The following is a 20397-nucleotide window of genomic DNA, read 5'->3' as shown; positions in this document are numbered from 1 at the left end:
TTCTAATAACCTGTCATTAATGGGTGATATTACAAAATTAGTCATGACATTTAGTTTTCTCGAGATCATGAATTCCTTGTAAAAAGCTTTTACTAAACAAATTACTCTGAAGACAGTCAATGAAACGTAAATGTCATTCTTTTGATTCTTTGACTTCTCAAATTAACGGTTTAAAGACATCCTAATGTCACTTTTAGACTTGGTGACAGCCAGTATTTTCACCACATCCATCTGCAAAAGATTTATCCACAAAATGTCAGTTTTGAATTACTAAACAAAAAGACCACAATACCAAGGGAGTAATTCAAACCCTTTCTAGGCGGCAAAAGAAATACCCAGCAGAGCATAATAAATAAATCAAGTCCTTCACTGGGATTCAACTGTGAACTTGATCAGAGATCTGAGTGTAGAAGTTGTCGAGGATTTTCTTACAAGACAAGTAACATAGGAAAGAATGGTCAGATGAGGTCAACAAACAAGCTTTTACTTGCAAAAATATATTTCTTAATGATGCAGGAAGAGAATGTTGCTCTGAGTCCCACATCAAAATTATAGCATTCCTCTTCTAACCTCTTCCGTATGGTCACCAGCACAATCTTCCAGTAGGAATTGTAAACCCTCGGACCTTATGCTGATGTCAAAATGGCATATATATCTAGTTCATTGCTCAAGTTCAAGTTGAATCTCGTGTTTCAGTCTCTGCCATTAAATCTTTTTGTCAAGATGCCTCAACTGTTGACTAAACCTGATTAGTGCATAAATCCTTTGTTATTACAACAAAGGCATTGTCCAATGCACTCTGCTAAAAGTTTAGATGGTAAAATGTAACCAGAATGAATGAAGTACTTTTGCTCATCATTGTCAATTACGACTTTTGGGTTATGTGACTAATAGTATTATATAGCCTCAGAGGCATGCTTAATTGGAGGTTCCTGATAGAAAATGAAATTACTTAGGGACATTATGGATTGACATAAAATGCGATGCTCTACTCTTAATGTGCAAACTTACGAGAGACAAAAGCTGAGAACGCATTTGCTTTTACAATTTAAGTCTGACTCTGACCTAGAGTTGCACCTGGCTCCTGTCTATCACGGGAATGCCCAGAGCTCAAGATTTCCATGCAAGCAAGACTACTTTTTTTGTTTTAATTTGTTCACGGATGTGATATCACTGGCATTAACTACCCATTTTAAATAGCCCTTGAACTGCTAAAGAATTTCCGACAGCAGTTCAGAGTCAAACACATTACTTTGGATCTGGAGTCACATGTAAGGATGGCGGATTTCCTACCCTGAAGGACTTTAGTGAACCAGATGGCCTTTCTAAACGACTAAAAATGATTGCATGAATGATATTAGACCAATTTTTAATTTCAGATTCTTAAAAAAAAATTAAATTCACATACCATCACCTACCCTGATGGGATTTTAACCCATGCCCCCAGAAAAGTAGCCCAGGATTCCTAGTCTAATAACATCACCATTACAGCACTAACTTCCTTGTTCAATGCGACAATTTGTTTCAGTCAGCCAAGATCAGGAAAATGTCTGAAAGTAGCCCCCACGTGGTCAACAAATGAAAGATAAATATGTTAAGCACTGTTTTGTCCTATATCCTATTGTTGAAAAACAAAAGGAAATTTTACAACACCTTGGCTACAGCAGCTGCCGTTGTCTTTATCTTTGATGTTACACTCCACACTCCTGCCATGCAACAGGAAACAATCCACTAGATTTACACTCATATTTTCCAATATAGTTAAAAGAAACTAAATGTCTGGCAGTAAAGCTATTTGAGATTTTTTGTATAGTTTGAGAGACTGTCAAATTGTTCTTTTGAATTACTGTCTTGGACCTCACTGTCAGCAGTATTTAATATACAATTTCATAGTTGTTGTATGTTTAACTGCAGCTATTTGAGCTGGATGAAACTGGTGTTTACTCCAGCAATACTACATGTGGAATAGAATCCCTGCAGTGTGGAAACAGGCCCTTTCCTACCCTATTACCCTATATTTACCCCAGATATCCCTGGACACTATGGGCAATTTAGCATAGCCAATTCACCTAACCTGCACATCTTTGGGCTGTGGGAGGAAACCAGAGCACCCGGAGGAAACCCACAGAGACACAGCGAAAATGTGCAAACTCCACACAGGCAGTTGCCTGAGGCTGGGCCCCTGGCGCTGAGAGGCAGCAGTGCTAACCACTCAGCCACCATGCCGCCCCAAACACAGATTCTGCAACTGCAAACCCCAATGCATGCTCTAACCATCTGAGCTAACCAACCTACACAAATTACCAAGAAGTGAGCACTGGATGGGAGTCATTTTTCAACAACCATGAAACACCAATTATTCTTGTACAATGTAGGAATAAATAATAATGTGACTTACAAGCAAAGCAATGCTCCCCATCAACAATTAGACATTGGATTTGTTCAGTGGACCCACTATTCCTGTGTCTTAAGTATATTCTGAAATGCTGCTTTGTGCTGACTAATTTTTGACCAGAACAAATTTATATAGCATCTTTAACATGATAAAATATTGCAAGATAGTATCAGCATCATAAAGCAACATCAGACATCCAGCCGCATAGGGTAAACACTTTTAATCGGTAGAGATATGGATGATCTTAAGTTTACAGAGAGTAGGATGCAGGAGAACAGACAGGAGTTAATTGGAATAATCCAAAGGCTGAAACTAATAAATGCACAAATGAGGGTTTCTGCATCAGATGAGCTGCCACAGGGTCAAAGTTGGACGATGTTATGAGAATGGAAATATATAATCCCAGTATGAGGATATGAAAAGTTTGAAACCAGTTTTGGGGTCAAATATGGCAGCCAAGTCACAAAGTGTCTGGTTTATTCTCAGGCCTTTATGGGAAGCAGGATGGAATCAGTAACTGGGGAATGGAATTTGCGCAACCATCTGAAGAAAATGGCACAAGTTTTCCCAATATTTAATTGGACAAAATTTCTGTTTATCCAGATCCAGTCTAATAAGCAACAACGGAGGAGGTACGAGAAGTGGTAGTAGAGCCAGGATGTCATCAGCATCTGTGTGGAAACTGTGCTTATACTTTGAGATGATGTTGCCAAGGGAAAGACATGCCATTGCAAATAATAATAATAATAATCTAATAATCTACAGGATGGTGCAGTCCCACCCAGTTAGGCAATGGAGGAAAGATATTGCAAGCAACACAAGGCTTCATCACATATCAGAAATCATATGTGAAATATTAATGTCCTGGTGCCTTTGAAACTCTGCCACAGACAGAAAACAAATGGGATTATAAACATGCCATTCATGCATGGAATAATTTCTATTTATTCAGAAGTGAGAAGAGACTGCATTTCAAAATATATTCTTTACTTTTTAACAATTCCACAATTACATACAGTCATCACTACTGTAATAGAACATAGAACAATACAGCGCAGAACAGGCCCTTCTGCCCTTGATGTTGCGGTGACCTGTGAACTATCCTCAGCTCATCCCCCTATCTATCCCAAAGTCATCCATGTGCTTATGTAAAGATTGTTTAAATCTCCCTAATGTGGCTGAGTTGACTACATTAGCAGGTAGGGCATTCCACGCCCTTACCACTCTCTGCATAAAGAACCTGCCTCCGACATCTGTCTTTAATCTATCACCCCTCAATTTGTAGTTATGCCCTCTCGTACACGCTGACGTCATCATCCTAGGAAAAAGACTTTCACTGTCTCCCCTATCTAATCCTCTGATCATCTTGTATGTCTCTATCCATGCTGCAAGCTCACCTACCTCATTTCGGATACTTCTGCCATTGAATTAGACACACTTCAAACCACTTTGCCATCTGCTATCACATTCCTGTGACCCTGAAATATTGTCCCTGTCCTTCCTACTCTCATCCTCCTGTGCACTGCAACTACACCTCCGTTCCCATCCCCCTGCGGAGCTAGTTTAAACCCACCCGACTAGCACCAGCAAATTCCCCACCCAGGATATTAGTACCCCTCTGGTTCAAGTGAGGACCATCCTGTTTGTACAATCCCCCCTTCCTCAGTACAAGCTCCAATTATCCAAGAACCTGAAACCCTCCCTCCTGCACCATCCTTGCAGCCACATGTTCAGCTGCTATCTCTCCCTATTCTTGCCTCGCTATCACATGGCACGGGTAACAAACCAGAGATAACAACTCTGTTTTTTCGAGCTCTCAACTTCCACCCGAGCTCCCTGAAATCCTGCCTTACATCCCTATCCGTCTTTCTACCTATGTCATTGGTATCTACATGGACAACGACGTGAGGCTGGTCACCCTCTCCCTTCAGGACCCCAAAGATACGATCCGAGACATCACGGACCTTGGCACCTGGGAGGCAACACACCAACCGTGAGTCTCATTCGTTCCCAACAAACCTTCAATCTGAGCCTCTAACTATTGAGTCCCCAATGACTAACACTCTCCTCCTTTCCTTCTGAGGCAAAACTGAACAAATACACCTTCAAGACAAGGTTTGTAGATTTAAATCCCTTAAAATCACTCTAAAAAGCATAAAAAGCACAGTTGGTGAGGATGCCTTATTAGCTTTATGTACCAGATAAATATTGCCTGTTTAAAAAAAATGTAGAGGGGCTCTTGCTCACCCATTGACTGGAGAGCAGACAAAAGCTCTCAGCCAAGCTGTGCCATTAAGCACCTGTTATTCAAGCACTTAACTGGGCAGTGTTAGGTATTCCTTGAGATTCAGGACTAGGTCAAGGTCCTGCCTAAAAAGGATTATTGCCCACTCAGAGGCCAGCAACATTTGTGGGTGGCACGGTGGCACAGTGGTTTGCACTGCTGCCTCGCAGCGCCAGAGACCCGGGTTCAATTCCCGCCTCAGGCGACTGACTGTGTGGAGTTTGCACGTTCTCCCCGTGTCTGCGTGGGTTTCCTCCGGATGCTCCGGTTTCCTCCCACAGTCCAAAGATGTGCAGGGTCAGGTGAATTGGCCTACTAACTTGCCCGTAGTGTTAGGTAAGGGGTAAATGTAGAGGTATGGGTGGGTTTCGCTTCAGCGGGTCGGTGTGGACTTGTTGGGCCAAAGGGCCTGTTTCCACACTGTAATGTAATGTAAAAAAAAATTTCATTGTTAGACAGAACCACTGACACCCAGGAATGCCATTGGTACAAGGCACCGGTGAGTTACAGAAGAAGGGACCTCAGGAACTGAAAATGGCCTTTAGTGGGACCTCCCTCAATGTGAGAGGGTGCTTGCTATGCATAGGCATGTAAACCAAGGGTTGTCTTCCAGGATTCGAGATGGTCAACCCACCACTAGGTTAATACCAATAGTAGCAGCACAAACTTTTTAAGTGGGAATTTAATGTTCATTAAGGGCCTCAATTGTTCAGCAGGGCAGGAAGGTCATCCACAGACATTTCAGCTATAGATTTCATTGGAGCAAAGGCTGGGAAGTGGTGGGGATCCCACTGGTCTCCTATTCAATTAGATGACCTCCAGCCACCAAACACAACAATAGGAAAGGGCATTAAGTTCCATCCAATACTTCTGACTAACATTTCATATCATTAACATTGTAATATCATGAGTGTTATCTACATTGCATGTTAATTTATACTAAAATCCCAGCAAACCATCAACGTACAGAACTAAAATATGAGCAACATTGGACTAAAAACCACTGGAGTTTAACAAAGGGGCCCTGATGTTATTTTCTTTGAGAGACGTTAATATCCAACCTTGAAAGAGAACACATACTGACATCATTGGATCTTGCTTAAAATGAGTTCACTCCACTCCTTTGTAACATTCATCAAGATATTTAATTATTAACTAGTGCTATTGTGTTACTGCTCGTGTCATTTTTAACCCAACCACTTCTACAGCAACTCCATGCTGTTGTTTCTATAAAGGTTACAATTAGCTCTGCACTGGGTAACTTGATGGCTCTCATCTGATCAGACTGTAGAGTTAAAATGATGAGTCAATTTCATTTTGTAGTCTTAGCGTGCTTCAACGGATAATTAAATTATCCTTCACAATGATATTAGTGTGCTGTGTTGTCTTTAACATTGTGTCGGGATATTACTATTATTAGCACCTTCACCAGATTACAATGGGAATGTTAGACCAAAAACAATGATACAATTATAAACTAGTCCTCCACAATGAGGTGTCACTGCCACCAATGTGTATTGTCACACAAGTTTACCAGGAAGCATTAACCCATTCTTTTATTTCATACATTCTGAAGAACTGAATTTTGTTCCAGATTTCTGCTATTGATGGTTTATTTTTCCTTTTTTTTACTATTGCTGGCATCAACCCTTTCTTTTGTCTAGGAAGTTTTGAGGTATATGTTACTGCTGAACAATTCCTTAACAAGTACAGAAAAAAAAAAGGCAACCAACCAGTTTCCAATTTATACTATCTTACAGTAACTGACTACATCTAAACATAATTTTCTCAATGGCAACACTGAAATTGGCTGAAATGACCCGTTAATTTAATCACAAAAGATCGTACTTTTGCTCTCGAGCCCAAAAATAATTCTGAAGATCAGTGAATAAAAAAATTGGATTAAACAGCCTTTTTCAGTTCATCAAACACAAATAACTAAGTTACTGAATTCTTTGCTGTGATTTGATGAGATGCTACTGCTTCCTCAATGGTCACCAAAAGACAAGGGGTGTCAATTCAAACTTACCACTTAACACTGATTACTCTGCAATTTAAATGATGACAACTTCCAAAGTAAACCCTGCTAAATTCCACATTCATTCTAACGAAAAGGGGAAAAAAAAATTTAAAGAAAAAAATGGTTGGCTCAAAATGTATATCATTAAAATGTAACAGCTATAAATCAAGAAGTTTAAAACTCTCAGATCTGTTCTGTGTCTTTTTAAATTCATTTGTGGGATTTGGGTGTCAGAATTAAAATCAGAAACCTTTTGGAGTCAGAGAGACGTACAGCACGGAAACAGACCCTTCAGCTCAACTTGTCCACGCCGACCAGATATCCTAACCTAATCTAGCCCCATTTGCCAACACTTGGCCCATATCTCTCTAAACATTCCTATTCATATACTCATCCAGATTCCTTTTAAATGTCGCAATTTTACCAGCCTTTACCTCTTCCTCTGCCAGCTCATTTCATACACGCACCACTCTCTGAAACAGTTGTCCCTTAGGTCCCTTTTACATCTTTCCTCTCTCACCCTAAACCAATGCTATCTAGTTCTGGACTCCCCTGCCCCAGGGAAAAGACGTTGTCTAATTATCCTATCCGTATCCCCCATAATTTTTATAAACCTCTATAAGGTCACCCCTCAGCCTCCAACGATCCAAGGAAAACAGCCCCAGCCTATTCAGCACCTCCCAACAGCTCAAATCCTCAAAACCTGGCAACATCTTTGTAAATCTTTTCTGAACCATTTCAAGTTTCACAACATCTTTCCGATTGGAAGGAGACCAGAATTGCAAGCAATAGTCAAAAGGTAGCCGAACCAATGTCCTGTATAGCCGCAACATGACCTCCCAACTCCTGTACTCAATACGCTGACCAATAAAGGAAAGCATACCAAACGCCTTCTTCACTATCCTATCTTCCTGCAACTCCACTTTCAAGGAGCTATGAACCTGCACTCCAAGATCTCTTTGTTCATAAACGCTCCCTAGGACCTTCCCATTAAGTATATAAGTCCTGCTCTCATTTGCTTTTCCATAATGCAGCACCTCACATTTATTGAACTTAAACACGATATCTGCCATTCCTCAGCCCATTGGCCTACTTGATCAAGATCCTGTTGTAATCTGAGGTAACCTTCTTTGCTGTCCACAACACCTCCAATTTTGGTGTCATCTGCAAACTTACTCACTACACCTCCCATGTTCACATCCAAATCATTTATATAAGTGATGAAACGTAGTGGTCCCAGCATTGATCCTTGTGGCACTCCACTGGTCAAGGGCCTCCAGTCTGAAAAGCAATCTTCCAGTACAACCCTCTGTCTTCAACCTTCGATCCAGTTGTGTATCCAAATGGCGAGCTCTTCCTGAATTCCATGAGATCTAACCTTGCTAACCAGTCTTTCATGCGGAACCTTGCCAAACACCTTACGGAAGTCCATATAGATCAGTCCTCTTTTGGTATGTTTTCACCACAAATTGAACAGGGTAAAACAATTTGGGAATTAGGTCAAAATTATTGGAAAGCACAAAGTGCAGGTAATTTCTTGGGGCTTTACCTAGGCTGGAAATCCATTCACACCAAAGGAAATTTCAGAGAGAATGGAACCAGCTTTCCATGCTGCAATGAAATGCAGTGTTAGTTTGGTATCTTGTGCCCAGTAAAATGAGACACACATACACCTGAAGGGTGCAGTTGGTCTGCACTGAGATGTGGAGTGGATCCAAAAAAAAATGGTCATTACTGTCACCAAATTTGCCTTCTGAACAAGTAACAAAACGTAATGAAAACTATTTACATTGCATCTAAACTATGATGGAAATGAAAGATTAGTTGAACGAGCCTGTGGTGGATTCACATATTTCACCCTGTTGAATGTGTGGTGTAAACATAATGAAAGGATTCTGATTTTAACTCTGACAGCTACATGCAACAAGTGAATTTTTAAAAATGAATGTTTTGAGTGTATAAGCACCTTGACTTATAGCTATTACATTTTTTTAATGATGTGGAGGTGCCAGTGTTGGACTGGGTGGACAAGGTCAGAAGTCTCACAACACCAGGTTAGCGTGCAGCAAGTGTATTTGAAATCAAAAGCTTTCGGAGTCACTTCACCTGACAAACATTCAATGAGTTTGACAACTCTCAGCAAATTATGAAGCTATGAGTTATTGTAGAATCCATATCTTAACATTGACAAACTACGTTTTTGTCAGCAATACTAAATTACTGAATTTCTTTGTTGTGATTTTGAGATGCTACTACTTCTTCAGTAGTTAGCATTAGACAAGGGGTGTCTGATGTGAACGGCAATTTAAACTTTCCACTTACCACTGAAACCTTTGAACTGGCCAATGCCAGCTCCAGAAAAGATTCACTGGTCGAGTAGTGACTGCAATTTCCCCATCTCTGAGGGAAAAATCATTTATACTTGGATATTAAACATCAGAGCTCCATTGTGAGGAATACAAAATGAGTCTGACTCATAAATGCCATTTGCAAGTGTGACTGCTTTTTTTCCCCTGAGTCTGCACTCCCTGACAGGACAAACCCTTTCAAAGTGCACTGGACAGAAGGTAGAGATTCTATAATAAGAGCTGGGGGGTGCAGGATGGTGTTTTATGTGAAATGATAGCCACAGGTCACTGGGGAGTGTGAGAGAGTTGAACATTGGGCTGAACATTGTCATTGTCTTTAAAATCATTCTTCTCCCTCAAACCCACTATCATCTTCTCCAAATCCATCAAATCTTTATCTAATAAAGCTTAACTGAGAGATTCCAACAGCTCCTTCACATCACCTGCCTGTCTAATTAATCATCTCATTTACGTTAGTTGCATTTTCACAACATTCATAAAAATCCTGCATACATTCTGCACAAAGCTTTTGCTAAACTACAATGCTGATGGTTGCACTTCATATCCCAAGACATACCATGGAGTACAATGATTCAACTGAAATTTCACCAAAATTCACAATCTGTTAGCTTGTTCTCTCCACTGGTTTCATTAATCAGCTGAAGCCATGCCTTTCTTAGATAAGATACCTGAAACGTAACAACTGGCCTTGATCCATTGGCTGAAGTAAAGCTATAATATTTTCTGTGAAATATTCAACTTTCTTGATATAATCAGAGAAATAATTCAAATTTATGACATGAACTGGGCATTGTCTGGAAATAATAATGTTTTATAAAGCAATGTTCTTCCTTCTGTATTAAATTTCTAAAATAGGGTAACACTGACATATAAACATATCCCCCTCAGCATTGCAGACAAGGTAAGTTAATCTCATCTTTGGAGCACACATTTTTTTCTGCATAAGTGTAAGCTTTAATAGTTTTTATTTTCAACTTTTAAAAAAAACTATCACCACCATTAAAGACATGGTAAGAAAGAGGTGTAGCATATTGTTTTGAGAATTTATATTTTCTTTTTTAAGAAACAGAGAAAGGAGTTTTGGTTAGTCCTGTGAACTTTTTGTTTCTGAGAAAAGGTCAGGAAGACAATTTGGAACATTGACCTAAAACATACATCAGATCTAAGAAGGTATTTGACTTCCTAATCATATACCCATTCAGATGTCTTTTAAATGTTTAGATTTAGATTTCCTACAGTATGGAAACAGGCCCTTCAGCCCAACAAGCCCCACACTGACCCTCCAAAGAGCAACCCACCCAGACTTATTCCCCTACGTTTACCCCTGACTAATGTACCTAACACCCTATCGATGCCTCTCATGATCTTATACACTTCTACAAGGTCCTCCCTCAGTCTCCTACGCTCTTAAAAAAAAAGAGGTTGGACAAGCGAAGACTATGATTAGGAAGGGTTTAGAGGGATACAGACCAAGTGCTGACAAATAAGATTAGATTTACTTCAGTTACCTGGTCAACATGGACAGGTTGAACCAAAGGGTCTGCTTCCATGCTGTATATCTCTATGACTCTACGTCCCTCTGTTTGCCACATTTCCAAGGTAAATATCAGGAATGGTGTAGGGCAGCCCCCAAATTACAGTAAAAATCAGGGTGTACAATGGACTTTTAAAGATGGCTCTGGCTCCAGGGTCGCCAGTGAATTCCAAGAAATCCAGTGAGTGGTGAGTTGCACTGGAAACAGTGCAAATTATGATGGGACAGAAATGATTCTCACAGAGGGTACAACTAGCAATTAAAGCAGAGAGTTTGGTAAGACACAGGGAGAAAATCCATACAGCCTCACAACAAGATTCACTCCACCAAACCTGACATGATTTGCATCTGGCAAAAAACATGATACAATTATGCCCAATATAAAGTAAGTGTATAAAGATGTCTCAGAAAGAGAGAAATCTGGAGATTTAGGTCCAGAAATCATCGAAAATGAGAGAGCAGATTAAGGCATACTGGATACTGGGCTTTACAAATAAAGGATCAACAAGATGCAGAAGTTGACCACTGAGCTTGCTCTATCATCCAACTGTTGATGATCTTGGGTTCTAACTTTCGCCTGCTTCCCATATCCCTCATTACCCTCAGAAACCTGTCTATCTCAGCCTTTTTTACATTTTTTTAACATTTTTTTTTACATTACATTTTTTTTTTACATTACATTACATTACAGTGTGGAAACAGGCCCTTCGGCCCAACAAGTCCACACCGACCCGCCGAAGCGAAACCCACCCATACCCCTACATTTACCCCTTGCCTAACACTACGGGCAATTTAGTATGGCCAATTCACCTGACCCTGCACATCTTTGGACTGTGGGAGGAAACCGGAGCACCCGGAGGAAATCCACGCAGACACGGGGAGAACGTGCAAACTCCACACAGTCAGTCGACTGAGGCGGGAATTGAACCCGGGTCTCTGGCGCTGCGAGGCAGCAGTGCTAACCACTGTGCCACCGTGCCGCCCTTAAATGTATTCAAAAAGAAAAAATCCACAACATATCCTCTGGGATAGTGAATTCTCAATTTTGAGTGAAGTAATCTCTCCTCATTTCAATCCAAAATCATTAGCCCCTACTCCCAAGCCTGTGCCCCTGTGCTTAAGTTCCCTGATCAACAGAATCAATCAGCATTTAAATATTAAGGTCCTGCAGAACTTTGCCTTTTCAATCAGATCCTTTCTCACACTTCTAAATTCCTGACAGTATGGAACCTCTTTATTCAGCATCTCATATATCCTTCCTTAAAACATGGAAATCAAAATTGCAAAAAATATTTCAGATGTGGTCTCAGCAAAACTCTCTACAATTGTGATTTTAGTCCCGTATTCCAATCCTCTAATAAAAGTCAATTTGCTATTAATTTCCATAATTGCTTGCTGTCCTACCATGCTAAATTACAGCATTACGTGTGAAAGGACATCGAAATCCCTTTAACATCGTGCCATGAATTACCGAAGCAAGGCGGTACTGGCGAACATTTACTAGACACTGGCTGAGCTTTAACCCATTTCAGAGCATTGCACTTTAGAAAGGTTATGATGATTCTAAAAAGGTGCACAAAACATTTCTGAAAATGGTTCCAGGTAAGAGGGAAATCAGTTATGAGGATTAGAGCAAATGATCTGTTTGTCTAAGAAGAGCTCAAAGTATGATTTGTTAGAGATCTTCAATAACATGGGGGATCTGAATAGAATAAAAATGAGCAAATGTTCCCTTTGGTTAAGAACCAAAGGACGCTGATTTCAGGTGACTGGCGAAAGAACAAATGGTAACACAAGGAAAAACTTTAGGAAGGTGTTAGGATTGGGAATTCACTGTCTGAAAGGTTCTCGAAAGGAAGGTTCAATTGCAACTTTCAAAAGAGAATTGAATAAGCAACTGAAAACAAGAAACATGAAGGATGACAAAGAATGGGCACAGGACAGGGGCAAGATCTTGCTAAGAGTCAGCAAACATTCCATGGCTCTGTGGCCAAACATCAAAACCATCAACATATATCGGATCAGAGACATGAAAGAGAGGGATTATGAATTTCAAAACATATCAAAGTAGGTTCTAATTGGAAGAAAAAGAAAGACATACAATTTTGGATTGGAGAGACAGAAGAGAAAAACAGAGAAACAAAGTTAATGAGAGTGAAAAATACAGAATGTGTTGAGTCTGCAGAGAAAGAAAGTGGGGTCAATTCGTGTGTCGATTCTATCGTCATGTGGGAGCTTGGCAGACAATATGTGCAAAACAAGACCCCCCCCAATTAAGAGGCACAGACAGACATTTCTGCGGCCAACAGCAAAAAATCAAAATGGTGTGTTGCCTCCTTGGTGACAGGATCAAGAATGTCTCAGAGAGGATGCAGAATGATGTCAAAGGAGAGAGGGATCAGCAGGAGGTCCTTGTACACATTGGAACCAATGACACAGGAAGGGAAAAGGATGAGATTCTGATGGAAGAATATAGAAAGCGAGGTAGAAATTTAAAAAGGAGGTCCACGAGGGTAGTAATAGTTGGGTTACTCCTGGTGCTACATGCTAGTGAGGGTAGGAATAGGAGGATATAGCAGATGAATGCATAGTTGAGGAGCTGGTGCAGGGGAGAAGGGTTCACATTTTTGGATCACTGGAATCTGTTCTGGGGTAGAAGTGACATGGATTACACCTGAATTCGAAGACGACTAATATACTGGCATGGAGATTTGCTATAGCTGTTCAGGAGTGTTTAAACTACTAAAGTGGGGTGTGGGAGCCAGGGAAATAGTGAGGAAAGAGATCAATCTGAGACTGGTATAATTGGGAAAAGAAGTAGGTTAAATAGTCTGGACATGTCGGGACAAAGCAGAGAACAAGGTAGGACTGATAAATTAAACTACATTTACTTCAATGCAAGAGGCCTAACAAGGAAGGCAGACGAACTCAGTGCATGGTTCGGAACATGAGACTGGGATACCATAGCAATTACAGAAACATGGTTCAGATACAGACAGGATTGGCAGCTTAATGTTCCAGAATACAAATGCTATGGGAAGGATAGAAAGGGGGGGGGGGGGGGGGGGCAAGAGGGGAAGGGGAGTGGCATTTTTAATAAGGGATAGCATTTCAGCTATATTTAGGGAGGATATTCCCGGGAATACATCCAGGGAAGTTATTTGGGTGGAACTGAGAAATTAGAAAGGAATGATCACCTTATTGGGATTGTATTATAGACCCACTAATGATCAGTGGGAAATTGAAAACCAAATTTGTAAGGCGATCTCAGATATCTAAGAATAATAGGGTGGTTATAGTAGGAGATTTTAACTTTCCAAACTTAGCATGGGACTGCCATAGTGTTAAGGGTTTAGATGGAGAGGAATTTGTTGAATGTGTACAAGAAAATTTTCTGATTCAATGAGAGGATGTACCTACTAGAGAAGGTGCAAACCTTAACCTACTCTTGGGAAATAAGCCAGGGAAGGTGACTGAGGTGTCAGTGGGGGAGCACTTCGGTGCCAGTGACCATTATTCTATTCGTTTTAAAATAGTGATGGAAAAGGATAGACCAGATCTAAAAGTTGAAATTATAAATTTGAGGGAGGCAAATTTTGATGGTATTAGGCAAGACCTTTCAAAAGCTGATTGGGAGTAGATGTTTGCAGGTAAGGGGATGACTGGAAAAAGGGAAGCCTTCAAAAATGAGATAATGAGAGTCAAGAGGCAATATGTTCCTGTTCGAGTCAAAGGAAAGGCTGGTAGGTATAGGGAATGTTGGATGACTACACAGCGCCAGAGACCCGGGTTCAATTCCCGCCTCAGGCGACTGACTGTGGGGAGTTTGCACGTTCTTCCCGTGTCTGCGTGGGTTTCCTCCGGGTGCTCCGGTTTCCTCCCACAGTCCAAAGATGTGCAGGTTAGGTGAATTGGCCATGCTAAATTGTCCGTAGTGTTAGATAAGGGGAAAATGTAGGGGTATGAGTGGGTTGCGCTTCGGCGGGTCGGTGTGGACTTGTTGGGCCGAAGGGCCTGTTTCCACACTGTAATGTAATTTAATCTAATCTACAGAAAATAAGGTTTTAGTTAAGAAAAAGTAGGAAGCAAATGTCAGGTATAGACAGGATAGATAGAGTGAATCCTTAGAAGAGTATAAAGGCAGTAGGAGAATACACAAGAGGGAAATCAGGAGGACAAAAAGGGGATATGGGATTGCTTTAACAAGTAGAGTTAAGGATAATTCAAAGGATTTTTATAAATACACTAAGACCAGAAGGGTAACGAGGGAGAGAATAGGGACCCTCAAAAGATCAGTAAGGGAACCTATGTATGGAGCTGCAGGAGATGGGGGAGATACTAAACGAATATTTTGCATCAGTGTTTACTGTGGAAAAGGATATGGAAGATACAGAATGGAGGGAAATAGATGGTGACATCTTGAAAACTGCCCATATTACAGAGGAGTTGATGCTGGATGTCTTGAAATACGTAAAAGTGGATAAATCTCCTGGACCTGATCACATGTACCCTAGAACTCTGGGAAGCTAGGAAAGTGATTACTGGGCCTCTTGCTGAGATATTTGTATCAATAGTCACAGGCAAGCTGCTGGAACACTGAAGGTTGGCTAACATGTTGCCACTACTTAAGAAAGATGGTAAGGACAAGCCAGGGGACTATAAACCAGTGAGCCTGACTGGTCAGCCCATTGGTCCATCTGATCAAGATCTTGCTTATAATGTGAGGTAGACTTCTTTGCTGTCCAGTACACCTTCAATTTTGGTGTAATCTGCAAGCTAAATGACTACACCTCCGATGTTTACATCCAAATCATGTATGTAAATGATGAAAAGTAGTGGTCCCAGGACCGATCCTTGTGGCACTCCACTGGTCACAGTCCTCCAGTCTGAAAAGCCACCCTCTATCTTCTACCTTTGAGCTAGTTCTGCATCCAAATGGCTAGTTCTCCCTATATTCCATGAGATCAAACTTTGCTAACCTGCCTCCCATAAGGAACCTTGTCGAACACTTTACTGAAGTCCATGTAGATCATGTCCACTGTTCTGCCCACATCAATCCTCTTTGTTACTTCTTCAAAGAACACAATCAAGTTTGAGACATGATTTCCCAAGCACAAAGCCATGCTGACTGTCCCTAATTAGTGCTTGCCCTTCCAAATACATGTACATCCTGTCCTTCAGGATTCCCTCCAAGATAGTCCGGGGCACAGATAGGCGGTTCTGTGGGGGCGAGAGAGACTCACGTTTGGTATGTTGCCTCCCAGGTGCAAGGGTACGTGACGTCTCTGATCGTATTTTCCGGGTCCTTAAGGGGGAGGGGGAGCAGCCCGAAGTCGTGGTCCACATTGGCACCAACGACATAGGTAGGAGGAGCGCTGAGGATGTTAGGCAGGCTTTCAGGGAGCTAGGTTGGAAGCCCTGAGTCAGAACAAACAGAGTTGTTATCTCTGGTTTGTTACCCGTGCCACGTGATAGAGAGTCGAGGAATAGGGAGAGAGAACAGTTAAATGCGTGGCTACAGGGATGGTGCAGGAGGGATTCCGGTATCTGGATAACTGGGGTTCTTTCTGGGGAATTTGGGACCTCTATAAACAGGATGGTCTACACCTGAACCTGAGGGGCACCAGTATCCTTGGGGGGAGGTTTGCTAGTGCTCTTGGGGGGTTTTTAAACTAACTCTGCAGGGGCATGGGAACCTAGACTGTAGCTTTAGGGTGCAGGACCTGGAGTGTAGGGAGGTTAGGAACATGGCATCAATCTCAAAGGAGGGTGCCTGCAAACAGGAAAGTGTCTTGAAGTGTGTATACTTCAATGCAAGAAGTATACGAAATAAGGTAGGTGAACTTGCAGCGTGGGTTGGTACCTGGGATTTCGATGTTGTGGCTATTACGGAGACATGGGTAGAACAGGGACAGGATTGGCTGTTGCAGGTTCCAGGGTTTAAATGCGCTAGTAGGGTCAGAGGTGGAGGTAAAAGACGGGAAAGTGTGGCATTGCTTGTCAAAGATAGTTTACAGCGGTGGAAAGGACGATGGATGAAGACTCGCCATCTGAGGTAGTTTGGGCTGAGGTTAGGAATAGGAAAGGTGAGGTCACCCTGTTAGGAGTTTTCTACAGGCCTCCTAATAGTCCTAGAGACGTAGAAGAAAGGATTGCAAGGATGATTCAAGAGAAGAGTGAAAGTAATAGGGTGGTTGTTATGGGGGACTTCAACTTTCCAGATATTGACTGGGGAAGCTATAGCTCGAGTTCGTTGGATGGGTCGGTGTTTGACCAATGTGTGCAGGAGGGTTTCCTGACACAATATGTAGACAGGCCAACAAGAGGTGAGGCCATACTGGATTTGGTTCTGGGTAACGAACCAGGCTAGGTGTTAGAATTGCAGGTAGGTGAGCACTTTGGGGACAGTAACCACAATTCAGTGACTTTTACTCTAGTGATGGAGAGGGATAAGTGTGCACTGCAGGGCAAGAGTTATAGCTGGGGGCAGGGAAATTATGATGCGGTGAGGCACGACTTAGGATGCGTGGCTTGGAAAAGTAGGCTTCAAGGCATGGGCACAATTGATATGTGGAGCTTGTTCAAGGAGCAACTACTGAGTGTCCTTGATAAGTATGTACCTGTCAGGCAGGGAGGAAAGGGTCGTGTGAGGGAGCCGTGGTTTAATAAGGAATTGGAATCCCTTGTTAAATTGAAGAGGGCGGCCTATGTAAAGATGAGGCGTGAAGGTTCAATTGGGGCAATTGAGAGTTATAAGGTAGCCATTAAGGATCTGAAGAGAGAGCTAAGAGCAGCAAGGAGGGAACATGAAAAGTCCTTAGTTGTTAGGATTAGGGAAAACCCTAAGGCTTTCTATAGGTATGTCCTGAAGAAGGGCATGTGGCCGAAACGTCGAATCTTCTGTTCCCTGGATGCTGCCTGACCTGCTGTGCTGTTCCAGCAATAAAGTTTCAGCTTTGATCTCCAGCGTCTGCAGACCTCACTTTCTCCTCATAGGTATGTCAAATAAAAGAATGACTAGGGTAGGAATAGGTCCAGTCAAGGATAGTAGTGGGAAGTTGCATGTGGAGGCTAAGTATTGGGGAGACATTGAATGAATACTTTTCGTCAGTATTCACTCAGGAACAGGACATTGTTGCCGATGTGAATTAGATTAGATTAGATTACTTACAGTGTGGAAACAGGCCCTTCGGCCCAACAAGTCCACACTGATCTGCCGAAGCGCAACCCACCCATACCCCTACATTTACCCCTTTAACCTAACACTACGGGCAATTTAGCACGGCCAATTCACCTGACCTGCACATCTTTGGACTGTGGGAGGAAACCGGAGCACCCGGAGGAAACCCACGCAGACACGGGGAGAATGTGCAAACTCCACATTCAGTTGCCTGAGTCGGGAATTGAACCCGGGTCTCTGGCGCTGTGAGGCAGCAGTGCTAACCACTGTGCCACTGTGCCGCCCTAAAGTCTTGAGTCACAATTAATTAGAATGGACGGCTTTGAGGTATGTAGGGAAGAGGTGCTGGAAATTCTGGGAAGGGTGAAAATAGATAAGTCCCCTGGGCCTGATGGCATTTATCCTAGGATTCTCTGGGAAGCAAGGGAGGAGATTGCAGAGCCATTGGCCTTGATTTTTATGTCCTCGTTGTCTACAGGAATAGTGCCAGAAGACTGGAGGCTAGCAAATGTGGTTCCCTTGTTCAAGAAGGGGAGTAGGGATAACCCTAGTAACTATAGGCCGGTGAGTCTCACTTCTGTTGTGGGCAAAGTCTTAGAGAGAATTGTAAGGGATAGGATTTATGAACATCTGGATAGGAATAATGTGATCAAGGATAGTTAGCATGGTATTGTGAAGGGCAGGTCGTGCCTCACAAACCTTATTGAATTATTTGAGAAGGTGACTAAGGAGGTAGACAAGGGTAAAGCGGTAGATGTGGTGTATATGGATTTTAGTAAGGCGTTTCATAAGGTTCCCCATGGTAGGCTATTGCAAAAAATACGGAGGTATGGCATTGAGGGTGAGTTGGAGGTTTGGATTAGGAATTGGCTGGCTGGAAGAAGACAGAGGGTAGTAGTTGATGGTAAAGGTTCATCTTGGAGTGCAGTTACTAGCGGTGTTCCGCAAGGATCTGTTTTGGGACGATTGCTGTTTGTCATTTTTATAAATGACCTGGAGGAGGGGCTAGAAGGTTGGGTGAGCAAGTTTGCGGAGGATACAAAAGTCGGAGGAGTTGTAGACAGTGAGGAAGGATGTGGCAGGTTACAGCGGGATATAGATAAGTTGCAGAGCTGGCAGAAAGGTGGCAAATGGAGTTCAATATAGCTAAGTGTGAGGTGATTCACTTTGGTAAGAGTAACAAAAAGATGGGTACTGGGCTAATGGTCGGATACTTGGTAGTGTGGATGAGCAGAGGGATCTTGGTAGAGAAAGTGAGGTCTGCAGATGCTGGAGATCAGAGCTGAAAATGTGTTGCTGGAAAAGCGCAGCAGGTCAGGCAGCATCCAGGGAACAGGAGAATCAACGTTTCGGGCATAAGCCCTTCTTCAGGAATGAGGAAAGTTTGTCCAGCAGGCTAAGATAAAAGGTAGGGAGGAGGGACTTGGGGGAGGGGCGTCGGAAATGTGATAGGTGGAAAGAGGTCAAGGTGAGGGTGATAGGTCAGACTGGGGTGGGGGGGGAGAGGTCAGGAAGAAGATTGCAGGTTAGGAAGGTGGTGCTGAATTCGATGGATTTGACTGAGACAAGGTGGGGGGAGGGGAAATGAGGAAACTGGTGAAATCCGAGTTCATTCCTTGTGGTTGGAGGGTTCCTAGGCGGAAGATGAGGCGCTCTTCCTCCAACCGTCGTGTTGTTGTGGTCTGGCGATGGAGCAGTCCTGCATATCATTGGTGGAGTGGGAGGGGGAGTTGAAGTGTTGAGCCACAGGGTGGTTGGGTTGGTTGGTCCGGGTGTCCCAGAGGTGTTCTCTGAAACGCTCCGCAAGTAGGCGGCCTGTCTCCCCAATATAGAGGAGGCCACATCGGGTGCAGAGGATGCAATAGATGATGTGTGTGGAGGTGCAGGTGAATCTGTGGCGGATATGTAAGTTTCCTTTGGGGCCTTGGAGGGAGGTGAGGGGGGGAGGTGTGGGCGCAAGTCTTGCACCTCCTGCGGTTCCAGGGGAAGGTGCCGGGAGTGGAGGTTGGGTTGGTGGGGGGTGTGGATCTGATGAGGGAGTCACGGAGGGAGTGGTCTTTACGGAATGCTGATAGGGGAGGGGAGGGAAATATATCCTTGGTGGTGGGGTCCGTTTGGAGGGATCTTGGTGTCCATGTACACAGATCTCTGAAAGTTGCCACCCAGGTAAATAGTGCAGTGAAGAAGGCATATGGCGAACTGGCTTTTATTGGTAGAGGAATTGAGTTCCGGAGTCCTGAGGTCATGTTGCAGTTGTATAAGACTCTGGTGCGGCCGCATCTGGAGTATTGTGTGCAGTTTTGGTCGCCATACTATAGGAAGGATGTGGAGGCACTGGAATGGGTGCAGAGGAGGTTTACCAGGATGTTGCCTGGTATGGTAGGAAGATCGTATGAGGAAAGGCTGAGGCACTTGGGGCTGTTTTCATTAGAGAAAAGAAGGTTTAGGGGTGAGTTGATAGAGGTGTACAAGATGATTAGGGGTTTAGATAGGGTTGACCATGAGAACCTTTTTCCACATATGGAGTCAGCTATTACGAGGGGGCATAGCTTTAAATTAAGGGGTGGTAGGTATAGGACAGATGTTAGGGGTAGATTCTTTACTCAGCGAGTCGT

The 20397-nt window shown here is 42.7% G+C and overlaps 1 protein-coding gene across 40 annotated transcripts in view; it reads right to left on the bottom strand.

Annotated features, from left to right (window-relative positions):
* rims2a (regulating synaptic membrane exocytosis 2a) overlaps nt 1-20397 on the bottom strand; it is a 1173408-nt gene that overhangs the window by 878988 nt on the left and 274023 nt on the right. The window lies entirely within an intron of this gene.

The sequence above is a fragment of the Chiloscyllium plagiosum genome, unplaced genomic scaffold (assembly GCF_037043375.1).
Source record: "Chiloscyllium plagiosum isolate Xiang-an unplaced genomic scaffold, Cpla_swu_hap1 HiC_scaffold_4, whole genome shotgun sequence".
Lineage (NCBI taxonomy): Eukaryota > Metazoa > Chordata > Chondrichthyes > Orectolobiformes > Hemiscylliidae > Chiloscyllium > Chiloscyllium plagiosum.
Note: the sequence above shows the minus strand (reverse complement) of the source record. Positions and strands in the feature narration are given on the sequence as shown.